Here is a 17,006-nt window from a genome sequence, read left to right on the forward strand (position 1 = left end):
CTGCCTGTGTTTTTCTTTTGTTCAGGGTGAAACGCAGTGTGCAGTGCAGGACCTCTCGACCCAAGCTGCCTCTGCAGTGACTCTGGTGCGTGATGAGCAGAGGTAACTGTTGTTTTACGGGCGCGATTTTCACTGCAGTTATTTTCCTACATCCAATAGAGTAAAATTCCAGTTTGCCTTTTAGAGGTTCTAAAAGTGGGTGAAGAGAACAGATGGAAGCATCTGCCATGGGGGGCAGGCAAGCGGCTGAGGTACAGGAGGGGATGAGAGTATGTGATTTTTTTCCCGGGGGTGGAATGGAATTGATTTTGTTGGTGTATAATCTGTTCTGCTCCTAGATTTTTCTTTCAGTGTAAATAAAATTTTAAGTTAATTCCATTTGAAGAAGTTCCAGTTACTTGCTGGGTCGTGTTGTCCTTTCAATGTTAAAAGCTGCAGCAAAAGCATGGGGATTGTTGCTTCTAGATACACCCCCAATTTTCTTGTCTGCAGTCTACGTGCAGTTGAGCAAAAGCAGATTTCAAAAAAAAAACGAAAAAAAAAACATGAAACACACACAAAAAAACAATAATAAAAAAAACAAACCACCATTGGGTCACTTCTGAACGCAACGATCATTTGATCCCTTTGTTTTCCCAGGTGGTGTGGATGATACTGGCTGCACTGTTGGAGCTTGGATTCGGAGAGGAAGAGGTGAGCAGAACCGTATGTTGCATCAGCAGTAGTCAGCATTGTGGAGCAGGTGGGCATCGTGGCCGGCGTGCTAGTGAATGCTGTTACTCTGTTTTTGCAGCTGATGATGAGCCTGGGAATTGACTAAGATGGCAATCGGTGCCTGTGCATTTCTTGAGGCGGAGGGACTTTACCATCCAACAACCTGAGAGCTAAGTTGTGGGGCACCTGGTATTTGCATATCTGGGGTGGCTAATGGGAGCTGGGAGCCAGAGCAGCATGGTGCCTGCTGGCTGAATAGACTTGGTGCCACTGTGAGGGGTGGTTCAGGCTGGGTCACGTTCTGGGTGCTTGTGGCTGGGTCACCAGGCTAATAGAAGCAGCGGGATTATTTTGTAGCGTGAGTGCGTGTGCCAGGCAGGACAGTTTCCTTCAGTTTGTCTGTCCTGTAGTGTTGCTTCTCCATTGTGTGTTGTGAATTATGGTCTCCTTGAGTCTTGATATTCTCCTAACTTTTTACACAGGACTGACTAGACAGGCGACTTGGTAGCTGTGCTGAAGGGCCTCAATGCTTGTTTTGTCATCATGGCTCTGATCCGAGCACTTTTTGTCTTGCAGTTGCTGCTTAAAGTGCAGATAAGTTTCAGGTCTTGTGATCTCAAGCTGAATATGATGCACATCTGTTTCCATCCTCACTCTTGCAGAAGTCGTCTGGGCCGTATCAGGAGCTCTTGCTTGGGAATTGATTTCCTGAGAGTTGTCTTAGGGGGTTTTCAGTCCCCATCCTTCTGGTCTCTTGTCTTGAAGGCAGGCTTTTTAGGCCTCCATCATCCCAGTTCTGGCAGTTGTTTCCAGTCGCGTGTCGTGACATTGGAGTCTCTGGTAGGGTCTGGTGCAGAGCACCTGTTCTGACTTGCTGTTGCCGTAGGGCTTTCCTTTTGGGGGTCACTTTTTCTTGTGCCTTGCGTTGTGTGTTTTGTTTGTAGTGTTTGTGGCGTGCCCGTGTGTGTATGTGTTTGGTCTGGAGCTGTCCTGCCTGGCAGTTAGTGATTAATGTGGCAGTGCATGGGTGTACTAATACATTGATGGGACTGTGTTGGCAAAGACATCCGGTCTGCCTCTGGGCACGTACTGAGGGGCAGCTGGTACAGTCATCTCTGGTAGTTGGCAGATGTGGATTTGGGAGAGTATATCTGCTTGTGAGCAGCTGTTTGTATAGTGCTTGAACGGTGTGCTTGAGGAGGTCTGTCGAATCTTGAAAGCTTACAGATACGGGGTTTTGAAACTTTTATTTTTTATTACTATTCTGTCCCCAGTAGAGTGTAAACCTTTGGAGGAACCTTTCACGGTAAGAGCTCCTTCTGGAACTGTTCATCAGTTGGTAGGCAACTCGGTGACTGTCTTGATCTACTTCTGAGGTGCTGAGGTATTGGGGCTTCTGTTTTGAAATGATAATATTGTAAATGGGGTCCCTTTGTGTTGTTGAGGGATGGGTGCTAATGCTGGCAGGTGAATGACTATCTTGTGACTGTTTTCATTTGTTGAAGGTGAAACACAGTGTACAACACGGGACTTGACCGGAGCTGCTTTTTGCAAGGTGAGCGATGAACAGATGTAGCAGGTACTTTAGGGGTGCAGTTGTCACTGCAGTTAGTTAACTGCACAAAATACAGTAAAAATCCTGTTTATATTTCAGGGGTATTGTAGCTGGCCTAAGAGAGCAGATGGAAGCATATGCCTCGAGGGGAGGTGAGGGGGCAGATGTAAGGGAGCAGATGAGAGTAACTGTCCCAGCTGTGCTGTGGCTTTGGATGCTGCTTCAGCCTGTGCTTTTCTTTTTGTTTCACTTTTGTCTCAGGCTGAGTGGGGCCAAGCTGCACTCTGAAGAGCAGCACGAGAAGGGCGGGCTGGTTGTGAGCTGGATTGGAGCAGAACTGCCAAGTAGCACGAGGTGAGTGCGAAGGGTATCCATCTTGCTTTGCAGGTGCCATGGCAGGCTCTCCACAGAAGAGGCTGAGGATTTGAGAAGAGGTTGCAGCTCATCAAGGAGCGACACGTGCAGGGATGGCTTAAAAATGGTATGGCTGCTTTCTCTTCTGTTTATCAGGTGTCCCAGGCAACGTGGGCTGTGATGTTAGTTCCTGAGAACTGGAACAAAGCAGGTGCTGATAATGGTCTTCTTTGGTAGGCAAAGAGCTGCCCGAAGCCCCGTCCTGTGTAACGTGAGCATGCCTCTCTGAGTATGAAGCTTGCTTTCCAGTAGTTCCCAAAACTGTGTTGAAGCTGAAATGCTGCGTCTGTTTTTTTGTGTTGGGGTTGCACCTTGGTGAGTGCAGGGATGGGTTTTAAGTGGGTGCAGAGGAGGGCCTGGCCCCAGTGTTCTGTAGTGTGTTTTGACCCACCAGCATAGCCTTTTGATTCTCAGATATCCTACTGAAGTGATTTTTTCCTGTGAGTGGAATGAAATTGAATTATTTTTTGGCGTGTAATCTGTTCTGCTCCCAGATTGTTCTTTCTGTGTAAATGAAAGATCGAGGTAATTCCAGATGGAAAAAGAAATCGGTTGCTTACTTGGATGTATTGTCCTTTCAATATTCAAAGCTGCAGCAAAAGCATGGGGATTTTTGTTTCTAGAAACACCTCAGTTCTCCTGTCTGCACTCTGCATGCTGTTGAGCTAAGCCCTATAAAAGCAAATAAACCACAGCTGCTGCTCCTCCTCTTTCTACTTTCATGTGCTTTCCCCCTGCACTTTCCCAGGTGATTGGCTTCAGGGTCCAGGTGGGACCTAGTGGTAACTGAGTTGCAGGTATGCCATCAGAGAGCTCCTTCTGCCTGGGCCGCACTTTTGGGTAAGCGTTTGGTTTTCTTTCAGTTTTTTGGAGGGTTCTTTAGGTGGGTCAGAGTCTATGGACTGATGCGTTTCCTAGTAGAAACGGGTACGCATGTCTTTTTGAGGTGGCAACTGGTGGGATCTGTCATTGTAAAGCAATCTATTAGTAGGTGCTTGTATTGCACGTAGCTCTTCCTCAGGTGAGTAGTTGTTATGGCATTTTTACGGATAGTATGGTGATGTTACTTTGTGTGTTTGCTTTGTGGTTCTGGGTCCCTTCTGATTTTTGCAGAATTACGGGGCTTTCTGTGATTCTTTGCCTGTATGTCAAATATTATCATAGTCAAAACCTTGGTGGCAAAGTGATGGAGCAGGGTTTAGGAGAAGTGTATCATGGAAGCTCCCTGTGTGAGCATGTGTCTGAAAATGGCAGCAGTGGGCATGTAAGGGGTAGTCTGTTTCAAGTTTAGGGACAGCTTGTTATATTTCTGGAGCTTTTGCCTGTGTGTTTTCTGTCTGTCGAGTGGTAGACCTTGCAGCCTTTTAGACTTTGTCCTTGAATTTACATAGTAGAAGTACGTTTATGAGGGGTTGCGAGGTACATTGTTTTTGGGAAACCGTGGGGTATGGTTCCTTGACCACATAAGTGCAGCAGTGCCTAGAGAGTGAGCAGGCTCACCTTCTTCTTCTCTGCAGAATAAGTCCGCCCGGGCCCCTTTCGGCGCGGCGCTGCCCGGGCCCATTTCTCAGGTAAATGTAGTGAGCAGATGAGGTAAAGAAGCTGGGAACAGAGAGGTATTGCACAGTAGCATGTTGCATCAGTAGTAGTAAGCGTTGTGGAGGAGGTGGGTGTCAGTGCTGGCATGCTTGTGAGTTCTGGTTCTCTGTTTTTGCAAGTGATGATGAACCTGTTTGACGTAATTCCATTTGAAAAAGTTCCAGTTACTGGCCTGGTCGTGTCGTCCTTTCAATGTTAAAAGCTGCAGCAAAAGCGTGGGGATTGTTGCTTCTAGAAACTACACAGGTCACCTGTCTGCTCTCTGCATGGTTTTCAGGTAAAGCAGATCTTAAAATAAAATAAAATAATAATAATAAAAAAATAAAAATCAGCTGCTGCTGCTGCTCCTTTCTTTCTACTTCCTTGTGCTTTGCCCCTCCCCTTTTCCAGGTGATTGGGTTTGGGTGCTGGGCGGGGCCGAATGGTATATGAGCCCCAGGCATGCTATCAGAGAGCTCCTTCTGCCTGGGCTGCTCCTTGGGGTAAGTGCTTTGTTTTTCCTTCAGTCAGTTGCAGGGTTCTCTAGGCAGACTGGAGTCTATAGATTTCTAGAATTTTTAAGTGCTTGGAATTCGCTTAATATAGGGATGTTTAGTAGAGGTTTGTGGCTTATTGTTTTCTAGGATGGTGGGGTACTCCGCTGTTTTTGAGCTGCACTTTAATCTCTAGATGTATAAACCCACTCGTTTTATTCTGCAGAGGACTAAAACCAGCTTGATTGCATGGTACCTGTGGCTTGAGAGCGTAGATGCAGCATTACCAAGAGACTGAGCAGGGTTGTATCAGAGTCACCTTTTTTATCTGCAAGGGGTAAGTCTGTGATTACCCCTGCCGGGGCTGCTGTGTGCGCATGTCTTTTTGGCATTTGTGGAGCTCGGTTGTTTCTTTTTTTTGTGTGTGTATGTGTATGTTCTAACTTCTTGTTTTTTTTGAGGGGTGAATAGTGTGTGTGCTGAGCGTGGTTGCCAGGTGGATGTGGGGAGCTTCTCAGGACTGGTAGGTTTGTTTTCTAGGAGTGTGCGGCATCCTTCCTGTGCGATGCGACTGATTGTTGGGTGGGAACGTTCCAGCTCATATGTCTTAAGCAATGTAGCTTGTGTAGTGTGTGTTGTGTGGCCTGGGCAGATTTTGCTGTGGTGCTGTGAGTGAAGAATCTCAGAGCTGGTGAGCAGCTGAAGTACCGGAGCTGGGAAGAGAGAGGTCTTGCAGCAGGTACGCTGTGGCTGTGAGGTGCCTCAGAGTGTGTGTTTCCCTTGTCTCTGCAGGTGCTTGGTTCAGTTGTGGAGAGGGAAGGGAAATCATCATGTCAGGAAGCTCTGAGGGAAGGTGAGTGGTGTCAGCCTGGTCATCCCTTATCTGAAGCGAAGGGAAGACGCTCAGGTGTTTCCCTCAGAGGGTCCGGGGTGAGACTGTTTGGGATAGAGGAGCAGTGTAGCAGGTGGGTGCTTGCAAGCACAGTGGTCATTTTGTCCTTTTATGTTCCCAGGTGGCGTGGGTGATGCTGGCCGCTCCTTTCAAGCTTGGACCTAATTTGCAGGTCCAGAGGCAAGTGGCCTGCTGTTTTGAAAGGATAAAAGTAAAGCTGGGGTCGCTTATGTTTTTGAGGGTTGGGTGCTACTGCTGGCAGCTGAATGTTTATCTTCTTCCTGCCTTTCTCCTTTGTTCAGGCTGCAATGCAGTGTGCAGTGCAGGATGTGTCAACCAGCTGCCTCTGCAGTGACTCTGGTGTGTGATGAGCAGAGGTAACTGTTGTTTTTGGGGTGCGGTTGTCACTGCAGTTATTTTCCTACATCCAGTAGAGTAAAATTCCAGTTTGCCTTTTAGAGGTGCTGTAAGTGGGTGAAGAGAACAGATGGAAGCATCTGCCACGTGGGGCAGGCAAGCGGCTGAGGGACAGGAGGGGATGAGAGTATGTGATTTTTTTCCCGGGGGTGGAATGGAATTGATTTTGTTGGTGTATAATCTGTTCTGCTCCTAGATTTTTCTTTCAATGCAAATAAAAGTTTGTGCTAATTCCATTTGAAGAAGTTCCAGTTACTTGCTGGGTCGTGTTGTCCTTTCAATGTTAAAAGCTGCAGCAAAAGCATGGGGATTATTGCTTCTTGTGGATGATACTGGCTGCACTGTTGGACCTTGGACTCGGAGAGGAAGAGGTGAGCAGAACCGTATGTTGCATCAGCGGTAGTCAGCATTGTGGAGCAGGTGGGCATCATGGCTGGCGTGCTAGTGAATGCTGGTACTCTGTTTTTTGCAGCTGATGATGAGCCTTCAATTGGCTAAGATGACAATCGGTGCCTGTGCATTTCTTGAGGCGGAGGGACTTTACCATGCAGCAACCTAAGAGCTAAGTTGTGGGGCACCTGGTATTTGCATATCTTGGGTGGCTAACGGGAGCTGGGAGCCAGAGCAGCATGGAGCGTGCTGGCTGAATAGACTTGGTGCCACTGTGAGGGGTGGTTCAGGCTGCTTGTGGCTGGGTCACCAGGCTAATAGAAGCAGCGGGCTTATTTTGTAGCATGAGTGCGTGTGCCAGGCAGGACAGTTTCCTTCAGTTTGTCTGTCCTGTAGTGTTGCTTCTGCAGTGTCTGTTCTGTGCTTCTCGGGTCTTGATATCCTCCTGGCTTTTTAGACCGGACTGACCAGACAGGCGACTTGGTAGCTGTGCTGAAGGGCCTCAATGCTTGTTTTGTCATCATGGCTCTGATCAAGCAGCGACTGCAAGACAAGAAGTGCTCGAAAGTGCAGATCTGTTTCAGGTCTTGTGCATCATATTCGGTTTGAGATCGCGTCTGTTTCCATCCTCACTCTTGCAGAAGTCATCTGGGCCGCATCAGGAGCTCTTGCTTGGGAATTGATTTCCTAAGTGTCTTCTTAGGGGGTTTTCAGTCCCCATCCTTCCGGTCTCTTGTCTTGAAGGCAGGCTTTTTAGGCCTCCACCATCCCAGTTCTGGCAGTTGCTTCCAGTCGCGTGTCGTGACATTTGAGTCTCTCCTAGGGTCTGGTGCAGAGCACCTGTTCTGACTTGCTGTTGCCATAGGGCTTTCCTTTTGGGGGTCACTTTTTCTTGTGCCTTGTGTTGTGTGTTTTGTTTGTAGTGTTTGTGGCGTGCCTGTGTGTGTATGTGTTTGGTCCGGAGCTGTCCTGCCTGGCAGTTAGTGATTAATGTGGCAGTGCATGGGTGTACTAATACATTGATGGGACTGTTTTGGCAAAGACATCCGGTCTGCCTCTGGGCACGTACTGAAGGGCAGCTGGCACAGTCATCTCTGTAGTGTTAGGCAGATGTGTGGGGGGGAGATTTGAGCTACTTGTGAGTAGCTTCTCACATAGTGTTTGAACAGTGTGCTTGAGGAGGTCTGTCGAATCTTGAAAGCTTACAGATATGGGGTTTTGCTTTTTTTTTTTTTTCTTATTTTTTTCCTGTCCCCATTAGAGTGTAAACCCTAGGAGGAACCTGTCACAGGAAAGAGCTCCTTCTGGAACTGTTCAACCCTTGGTAGGCAACTTTTGTTTAATTTGTTTAAGGTGAAACACAGTGTACAACACGGGACTTGACCGGAGCTGCTTTTGGCAAGGTGAGCGATGAACAGATGTAGCAGGTACTTTAGGGGTGCAGTTGTCACTGCAGTTACTTAACTACACAAAGTACAGTACAAATCCTGTTTATATTTCAGAGGTGTATTGTAGCTGGCATAAGAGAGCAGATGGAAGCATCTGCCTCGAGGGCAGGTGAGGAGGCTGAGGTAAGGGAGCAGATGAGAGTAACTGTCCTAGCTGTGCTGTGGCTTTGGATGCTGCTTCAGCCTATGCTTTTTTGTTTCACATTTGTCTCACACAGGCTCAGAGGGGCCAAGCTGTACTCTGAAGAGCAGCACGAGAAGGGCGGGCTGGTTGTGAGCTGGATTGGAGCAGAACAGCCAAGTAGCACGAGGTGACTGTGAAGGGTATCCATCTTGCTTTGCAGGTGTCCTGGCAGGCTCTCCACAGAAGCGGTTGAGGATTTGAGAAGAGGTTGCAGCTGATCAAGGAGCGACACGTGCAGGGATGGCTTGAAAATGGTATGGCTGCTTTCTCTTCTGTTTATCAGGTGTCCCAGGCAATGTGGGCTGTGATGTTATTTCTTGAGAATCGGAACAAAGCAGGTGCTGATGGCGGTTTTTTGGTAAGCAAAGTGGTGCCCGAAGCCCTGTCCTGTGTATCCTGAGCACGCCTCGCTGAGAATGAGGCTTGCTTTCCAGCAGTTCCCAAAGCTGTTGAAGCTGAAATGCTGTGTCTGTTTTTTTGTGTTGGGGTTGCACCTTGGTGAGTGTAGGGATGGGTTTTAAGTGTGTGCAGCGGAGGGCCTGGCCCCAGTGTCCTGTAGCGTGTTTTGACCCATCAACATAGCCATTTAGTTCTCAGGTATCCTACTGAAGTGATTTTTTCCTGTGAGTGGAATGGAATAGAATTATTTTTTGGTGTGTAATCTGTTCTGCTCCTAGATTGTTCTTTCTATGTAAATGAAAGATCGAGGTAATTCCAGATGGAAAAAGAAATCAATTGCTTGCTTAGTTGTATTGTCCTTTTAATATTCAAAGCTACAGCAAAAGCATGGGGATTTTTGTTCCTAGAAACACCCTAGCTCTCCTGTCTGCACTCTGTATGTTGTTGAGCTAAGCCTTATAAATAAGTAAATAAACCACAGCTGTTGCTCCTTTTTGTTTTTTGTGCTTTCCCCCTTGCACTTTCCCAGGTGATTGGCTTCAGGGTCCAGGTGAGACCTAGTGGTAACTGAGTTGCAGGTGTGCCATCAGAGAGCTCCTTCTGTCTGGGCTGCACTTTTGGGTAAGGGCTTTGTTTTTCCTTCAGTTGTTTGGAGGGTTCTTTAGGTGGGTCAGAGTCTATGGACTGATGCGTTTCCTAGTAGAAACGGGTACGCATGTCTTTTTGAGGTGGCAGCTGGTAGGATCTGTCATTGTACAGAAATCTATTAGTAGGTGCTTGTATTGCACACGGCTCTTCCTCAGATGAGTAGTTGTTATGGCATTTTTACGGATAGTATGGTGATGTTACTTTGTGTGTTTGCTTTGTGGTTCTGGGTCCCTTCTGATTTTTGCAGAATTACGGGGCTTTCTGTGATTCTTTGCCTGTATGTCAAATATTATCAAAGTCAAAACCTTGTTGTTAAAGAGATGGAGCAGGGTTTAGTTGAAATGTATCATGGAAGCTCCCTGTGTGAGCGTGTATCTGAAAATGGCAGCAGTGGGCATGTAAGAGGTAGTCTGTTTCAAGTTTAGGGACAGTTTGTTATATTTCTGGAGCTTTTGCTTGTGTGTTTTCTGTCTGTCGAGTCTTTAGACCATAAAGCCTTCTAGGCTTTATGTCCTTGAATTGACATATTAGAAGTACATTTATGAGGGGTTGCCAGGTACGTTGTTTTTGGGAAACTGTGGGGTATGGTTCCTTGAGTGCATAAGTGCAGTAGTGCCAAGAGAGTGAGCAGGGCCACCTTCTTCATCTCTGTAGAATGAGTCCGTTTGGGCACACTTCTCAGGTAAATGTAGTGAGCAGATGAGGGAAAGGAGCTGGGAACAGAGAGGTATTTCACAGTAGCATGTTGCATCAGTAGTAGTAAGCGTTGTGGAGGAGGTGGGTGTCAGTGCTGGCGTGCTAGTGAATGCTGGTTCTCTGTTTTTGCAAGTGATGATGAACCTGTTTGACGTAATTCCATTTGAAAGAGTTCCTGTTACTGGCCTGGTCGTGTTGTTTTTTCAATGTTAAAAGCTGCAGTAAAAGCATGGGGATCGTTGCTTCTAGAAACACCACAGGTCACCTGTCTGCTCTCTGCATGTTTTCCCAGTAAAGCAGATCTTAAAAAAAAAAAAAAATAAAAAATAAAAAGCAGTTGCTTCTGTTCCTGCTTTCTTTCTACTTCCTTGTGCTTTCCCCCTCCCCTTTCCCAGGTGATTGGGTTTGGGTGCTGGGCAGGGCTGAATGCTATATGAGCCCCAGGCATGCTATCAGAGAGCTCCTTCTGCCTGGGCTGCTCCTTGGGGTAAGTGCTTTGTTTTTCCTTCAGTCAGTTGCAGGGTTCTCTAGGCAGACTGGAGTCTATAGATTTCTAGAATTTTTAAGTGCTTGGAATTTACTTAATAGAGGAATGTTTAGTAGAGGTTTGTGGCTTATTGTTTTTTAGGATGGTGCGATACTCCTCTGTTTTTGAGCTGCACTTTAATCTCTAGATGTATAAACCCACTCGTTATATTCTGCAGAGGACTAAAACCAGCTTGATTACCGGCTACATGTGGCTTGACAGTGTAGATGCAGCATTGCCAAGAGACTGAGCAGGGTTGTATCAGAGTCACCTTTTTTATCTGCAAAGGGTAAGTCTGTGATTACCCCTGCTGGGGCTGCTGTGTGCGCATGTCTTTTTGGCATTTGTGGAGCTCGGTTGTTTTTTTTTTTTTTGTGTGTGTAAGTTCTAAGTTTATTTTTTTTTTTTGATGGGTGAATAGTGTGTGTGCTGAGCGTGGTTGGCAGGAGGAAGTGGGGAGCTGCTCAGGACTGGTAGGTTTGGTTTCTAGGAGTGTGCAGCATCCTTCCTGTGCGATGCGACTGATTGTTGGGTGGTTCAGGCTGCTTGTGGCTGGGTCACCAGGCTAATAGAAGCAGCGGGATTATTTTGTAGCGTGAGTGCGTGCGCCAGGCAGGACAGTTTCCTTCTGTTGGTCTGTCCTGTAGTGTTGCTTCTGCAGCGTCTGTTCTGTGCTTCTTGGGTCTTGATATCCTCATGACTTTTGACTCTGGACTGACCAGACAGGCGACTCGGTGGCTGTGCTGAAGGGCCTCAATGCTTGTTTTGTCATCATGGCTCTGATCCGAGAACTTCTTGTCTTGCAGTCGCTGCTTGAAGTGCAGATCTGTTTCAGGTCTTGTGCATCGTATTCGGTTTGAGATCACGTCTGTTTCCATCCTCACTCTTGCAGAAGTCGTCTGGGCCGCATCAGGAGCTCTTGCTTGGGAATTGATTTCCTGAGAGTTGTCTTAGGGGGTTTTCAGTCCCCATCCTTCCGGTCTCTTGTCTTGAAGGCAGGCTTTTTAGGCCTCCATCATCCCAGTTCTGACAGTTGCTTCCAGTCGCGTATCGTGACATTTGAGTCTCTCCTGGGGTCTGGTGCAGAGCAGTTGTTCTGACTTGCTGTTGCCATAGGGCTTTCCCCCGGGGGTCACTTTTTCTTGCGCCTAGTGTTGTGTGTTTTGTTTGTAGTGTTTGTGGCGTGCCTGTGTGTGTACGTGTTTGGTCTGGAGCTGTCCTGCCTGGCAGTTAGTGATAATAGCTAACGTGGCAGTGCATGGGTGTACTAATACATTGATGGGACTGTTTTGGCGTAGACATCTGCCTCTGGGCGCATACTGAAGGACAGCTGGCACAGTCATCTCTGGAGGTTGGCAGATGTGGATTTGGCAGAGTTGAGCTGCTTGCGAGCAGCTGTTTGCATAGTGCTTGAATGGTGTACTGTTGAATCTTGAAAGCTTACAGATATGGGGTTTTGAATTTTTTTATTTTTATTTCTTTCCTGTCCCCAGTAGAGTGTATACCGTAGTAGGAACTGCCCACAGGAAAGAGCTCCTTCTGGAACTGTTCATCAGTCGGTAGGCAGCTCGGTGCCTGTCTTGATCTACTTCTGAGGTGCTGAGGCAAGGGGGCTGCTGTTTTGAAATGATAATATCGTTAATTGGGTCCCTTTGTGTTGTGGAGGGATGGGTGCTAATGGTGGCAGGTGAATGATTGATTCTCTTGTGGCTGTTTTCATTTGTTTAAGGTGAAACACAGTGTACAACACGGGACTTGACGACCAGAGCTGCTTTTGGCAAGGTGAGCGATGAGCAGATGTAGAAGGTACTTTAGGGGTGCAGTTGTCACTGCAGTTAGTTAACTGCACAAAATACAGTAAAAATCCTGTTTATTTTATATTTCCGAGGTGTTGTAGCTGGCCTAAGAGAGCAGATGGAAACATCTGCCTCGAGGGCAGGTGAGGGGGCCGAGGTAAGGGAGCAGATGAGAGTAACTGTCCCAGCTGTGCTGTGGCTTTGGATGCTGCTTCAGCCTGTGGTTTTCTTTCTCTTTTGCAGGTGTCTCGCACAGGCTGAGTGGGGCCAAGCTGCACTCTGAAGAGCAGCACGAGAAGGGCGGGCTGGTTGTGAGCTGGATTGGAGCAGAACTGCCAAGTAGCATGAGGTGAGTGCGAAGGGTCTTGCTTTGCAGGTGCCATGGCAGGCTCTCCACAGAAGCGGTTGAGGATTTGAGAAGAGGTTGCAGATGATCAAGGAGCGACACGTGCAGGGATGGCTTGAAAACGGTATGGCTGCTTTCTCTTCTGTTTATCAGGTGTCCCAGGCAACGTGGGCTGTGATGTTAGTTCTTGAGAATTGGAACGAAGCAGGTGCTGATTGCGGTCTTCTTTGGTAAGCAAAGTGGTGCCCAAAGCCCTGTCCTGCGTAGCCTGAGCACGCCTCTCTGAGGATGAAGCTTGCTTTCCAGCATTTCCCAAAGCTGTTGAAGCTGAAATGCTGCGTCTGTTTTTTTTGTGTTGGGGTTGCACCTTGGTGAGTGTAGGGATGGGTTTTAAGTGGGTGCAGCAGAGGGCCTGGCCCCAGTGTCCTGTAGTGTGTTTTGACCCACCAGCATAGCCACTTGGTTCTCAGATATCCTACTGAAGTAAGTGATTTTTCCTGTGAGTGGAATGGAATTGTTTTTTTTTTTTTTTTGGCATGTAATCACTTCTGCTCCTAGATTTTTCTTTCTACGTAAATAAAAGATACTAAGAAAAAGAAAAGGTACGTTGTTTTGGGGAAACCGTGGGGTAGGGTTCCTTGGCCACATAAGTGCAGTAGTGCCTAGAGAGTGAGCAGGGTCACCTCCTTCTTCTCTGCAGAATAAGGCTGCCCGGCCTCATTTTGGCACGGCGCCCCCCGGGCCCATTTGTCATGTGGAGCTACTGAGCAGGTTAGGTAAAGGAGTTTTGAACAGAGAGGTATTGCACAACTGTATGTTGCATCAGTAGTAGTGAGTGTTGTCCAAGAGGTGGGTATCAGGGCTGGCATGCTAGTGAATGCTGGTTCTCTGTTTTTGCAAGTGATGATGAACCTGTTTGACTTAATTCCATTTGAAAAAGTTCCAGTTACTTGAGTGGTTGTGCTGTCCTTTCAATATTAAAAGCTGCAGCAAAAGCATGGGGATTGTTGCTTCTAGAAACACCCCAGGTCTCTTGTCTGCTCTCTGCATGTTGTTTAGCTAAAACATTTAAAAAAAAAAAAAAAAAACAGGAAACACACACAGACAAAAAAAAACAATAAGAAAAAAAAACCAACACCATTGGCTGACTTGTTGAGAATGCAACGAACATTTAATCCCTTTGTTTTCCCAGGTGGAGTGGATGATACTGGTTTCACTGTTGGACCTTGGACTCGGAGAGGAACACGTGAGCACAATCGTAGGTTGCATCAGCAGTAGTCAGCATTGTGGAGAAGGTGAGCAATGGGGCTGGCGTCCTAGTGAATGCTGTTACTCTGTTTTTGGAGCTGATGATGAGCCTGGCAATTGACCAAGATGACAATTGGTGCCTGTGCATTTCTTGAGGCGGAGGGACTTTACCATGCAGCAGCCTGAGAGCTAAGTTGGGGGGCGCCTGGTATTTGCATATCTGGGGTGGCTAATGGGAGCTGGGAGCCAGAGCAGCATGGAGCGTGCTGGCTGAATAGACTTGGTGCCACTGTGAGTGTGGTTCAGGGTGCTTGTGGCTGGGTCACCAGGCTAATAGAAGAGGCAGGATTATTTTGTAGCGTGAGTGCGTGCACCAGGCAGGACAGTTTCCTTCTGTTGGTCTGTCCTGTAGTGTTGCTTCTGCAGCGTCTGTTCTGTGCTTCTTGGGTCTTGATATCCTCATGACTTTTGACTCTGGACTGACCAGACAGGCGACTTGGTAGCTGTGCTGAAGGGCCTCAATGCTTGTTTTGTCATCATGGCTGTGATCCGAGAACTTCTTGTCTTGCAGTCGCTGCTTGAAGTGCAGATCTGTTTCAGGTCTTGTGCATCGTATTCGGTTTGAGATCACATCTGTTTCCATCCTCACTCTTGCAGAAGTCGTCTGGGCCGCATCAGGAGCTCTTGCTTGGGAATCGAATTCCTAAGTGTCTTCTTAGGGGGTTTTCAGTCCCCATCCTTCCGGTCTCTTGTCTTGAAGGCAGGCTTTTTAGGCCTCCATCATCCCAGTTCTGGCAGTTGCTTCCAGTCGCGTGTCGTGACATTGGAGTCTCTCCTGGGGTCTGGTGCAGAGCAGTTGTTCTGACTTGCTGTTGCCATAGGGCTTTCCCCCGGGGGTCACTTTTTCTTGCGCCTAGTGCTGTGTGTTTTGTTTGTAGTGTTTGTGGCGTGCCTGTGTGTGTACGTGTTTTGTCTGGAGCTGTCCTGCCTGGCAGTTAGTGATGACAGGTAACGTGGCAGTGCATGGGTGTACTAATACATTGTCTGGACTGTTTTGGCGAAGACATCCGGTCTGCCTCTGGGCACTTGCTGAAGGACATCTGGCACAGTATATCTGTTTGCGAGCAACTTCTCGTTTACCTCTATTTATTTAAAAAACTGTAAAATTTAATTGCAATCCAGTTTGGGACCCAGTCATGTATGACACCAGGGGGCTTGTCCAGGAGGGCTTTGGTTCTTGGAATCTTATTTGATGTAGGAGAGGTGCCCCAGCATTTGGTGGTTGCTGTTCAAGTCTGGTCGGGACTAATGGCATCTCGAACCTGAATAAAGGTAAGCTAAGGTTTTGATTTTTTTTCAGCTCCCTTGCTGGCTGCAGCAGTATATTTTGCCCGTAATTCTGCGTGTGAAGATCTGAATGAAGACAACGGAGTCGTAAGTGTTTAAAGCGTATACTGTTCTGTTGGATGGGTTTTGGTTGCCTGTGTGTGTAAGAGTGTGACTGAGACGGAATTTAGTTCCGAAGCGATTGTGGAGGTCTTCTGTACCACGGTTCCAATCTCCCGCGAGGGACTTGGCCGATGAAGGACCGAAGGGATTCCCAAAGGATTTGTGGGTGGGTGATAGATCTTAAATCCTCTTTAAGACACTCTTATTAAGGTAACCAAGGGCTGTGGGAATTGCCAGAGTAACATTCCTAGATGGGTGAGACAAAACCAAAGACCAGGGACCAGAAGAAAGGGAGCAAATTACCAGACATACCACCAGAAAGTCCATTAGGAATAACAGTTAGAAACTGGAACGAGAGAGGCCCCAGTAACGTAAAAAGTAAATAAAAAATGGTTCAGTCTTGTGTGATAGAATGGCCAAAGGAGCCTTTAAGACCGCATGTCTTTCGGCCCGTTTTTGGATCCTTTGAAGACTGTATTTGTCAGGCCTTAAATACACATGTTAATTCGAAGGAACCTTTCTGCCGGGAAGAAAGTGATGATGCAGGATTATGGATCAGGAGGACTTCATGTCCTTTTACAGCCTTAATATTTACACTAAAAGCAGGTAAGAAATTTTGAAGAAGAAGAAGAACAGGAAAAATAAAAAGATAATAAACGGGAGCCGTTGGATAACCTACCATCTCCATATCGTAACAATCCACCTCTGGTGGTGTGCTGGGTCTGGCTGGAATGTTAACTTTCCCAGCAGCAGCCCATACAGTGCCGTACTCTGCAGTTGTAGCTGGAGCAGCAGTGTTATCACACCCGTGTTGTGTCTACTGCTGAGCAGCAGTGGCACAGCATTGGGCCTTTCTCTAACCCTCCTAGGGGATGGGCAAAAAGCGAGGAGAGAAACATCACTAGGGCAGCTGACCTAAACCAATCCAAGGGATATTCCATACCGTGGGATGTCACACTCAGCAATAAAAGGTGGAAACAGGAAGAATAGGGGAGGGGTGGGCTCTCGTTGAGAAGACGTCGGTCCTCCTCTCGAACACCGGCTGCGTGCGTTGAGGCCTTGCATCAAGGACGTGGTCAATCATCGCTCATTTGTGGGAAGTAGAGAGCAATTTCTTTCCTCTGCACTTCCATATAGCTGTCATTTATTTTGTTTGTTTGTTTTCGTCCCTTCTTTTTATTTTCCCTTTTCCCCTCCTTTTTCCCCTTTCCCTTTTTATTTCCCCTTAGTTAAATTGTTTAGTTCATGGTAGTCTTTATTTAATTATTATAATTATTTCCATTTAATTAAATTATCCTCATCTCAACCCGTGAGTTGTTCTTTGCTTTACTTCTCCCCCTCCTCACCTAAAGGATGCATTCATGAGAAGTAGGACTGCTGTATCTGAGAGAGCTCCTCTATATCCTTTAAGGGAGGTAACTGGTGTATAACTGGGTTGGAGTTTTAACAGGGTTTTAAGGGTTTCAGGGTTAGCGTGTTAGGGTTTTAGAGTTCTTTTTGGGATGGAGTGTCGCTATGTTTTTTAGGGTTAGGGTCCTAGGGTTTTATTTTTGGTCAGTTATTTAGGGTTAGTGTGTTAAGATCCTTTTTTTTTTTTTTTTTCAGGTTAGGTTCTCTAGGGTTAGAGTTTCGAGCGTCCTAATTTTTTGGGTTACGGTGTTGAGCATCCTAATGTTTTGTGTTAGGGCTTTGGGTGTTAAGCATCTGAATTTTTGGGTTAGAGTTTTGCGCGTCCTGATGTTTTGAGTAAGGGTTTTGAGCATCCTAGTGTTTTGGGTTGGCTTTGTGTTTTGAGCATCTTAATTTTGGGGT

General features: G+C 47.0%; 1 long non-coding RNA gene across 3 annotated transcripts; it reads left to right on the top strand.

Annotated features, from left to right (window-relative positions):
- Nucleotides 1–23: 23 nt before the first annotated feature.
- LOC119714899 (uncharacterized) lies at nucleotides 24–16,464 on the top strand. Of its 3 annotated transcripts, XR_011804469.1 has the most exons (25): nucleotides 24–102; nucleotides 640–693; nucleotides 794–2,269; nucleotides 2,369–2,421; nucleotides 2,657–2,750; nucleotides 2,861–2,998; nucleotides 3,432–3,523; nucleotides 4,441–4,559; nucleotides 4,982–5,092; nucleotides 5,548–5,608; nucleotides 5,769–5,858; nucleotides 5,950–6,024; nucleotides 6,107–6,435; nucleotides 6,537–7,857; nucleotides 7,957–8,025; nucleotides 8,121–8,340; nucleotides 9,015–9,106; nucleotides 10,534–10,644; nucleotides 11,849–11,914; nucleotides 12,085–12,137; nucleotides 12,395–12,500; nucleotides 12,651–12,727; nucleotides 13,690–13,792; nucleotides 15,106–15,179; nucleotides 16,064–16,464. It is a non-coding gene; the product is annotated as an uncharacterized lncRNA (long non-coding RNA). The 3 variants fall into 3 exon arrangements; XR_011804468.1 differs by lacking the exon at nucleotides 2,369–2,421 and having other exon boundaries at nucleotides 794–2,098; nucleotides 2,220–2,269; nucleotides 5,769–5,827; nucleotides 5,950–6,435; XR_011804467.1 differs by lacking the exon at nucleotides 2,369–2,421 and having other exon boundaries at nucleotides 5,769–5,827; nucleotides 5,950–6,435.
- Nucleotides 16,465–17,006: the final 542 nt, after the last annotated feature.

This window comes from Anas platyrhynchos, chromosome 21 (genome assembly GCF_047663525.1).
Source record: "Anas platyrhynchos isolate ZD024472 breed Pekin duck chromosome 21, IASCAAS_PekinDuck_T2T, whole genome shotgun sequence".
Taxonomy (NCBI): domain Eukaryota; kingdom Metazoa; phylum Chordata; class Aves; order Anseriformes; family Anatidae; genus Anas; species Anas platyrhynchos.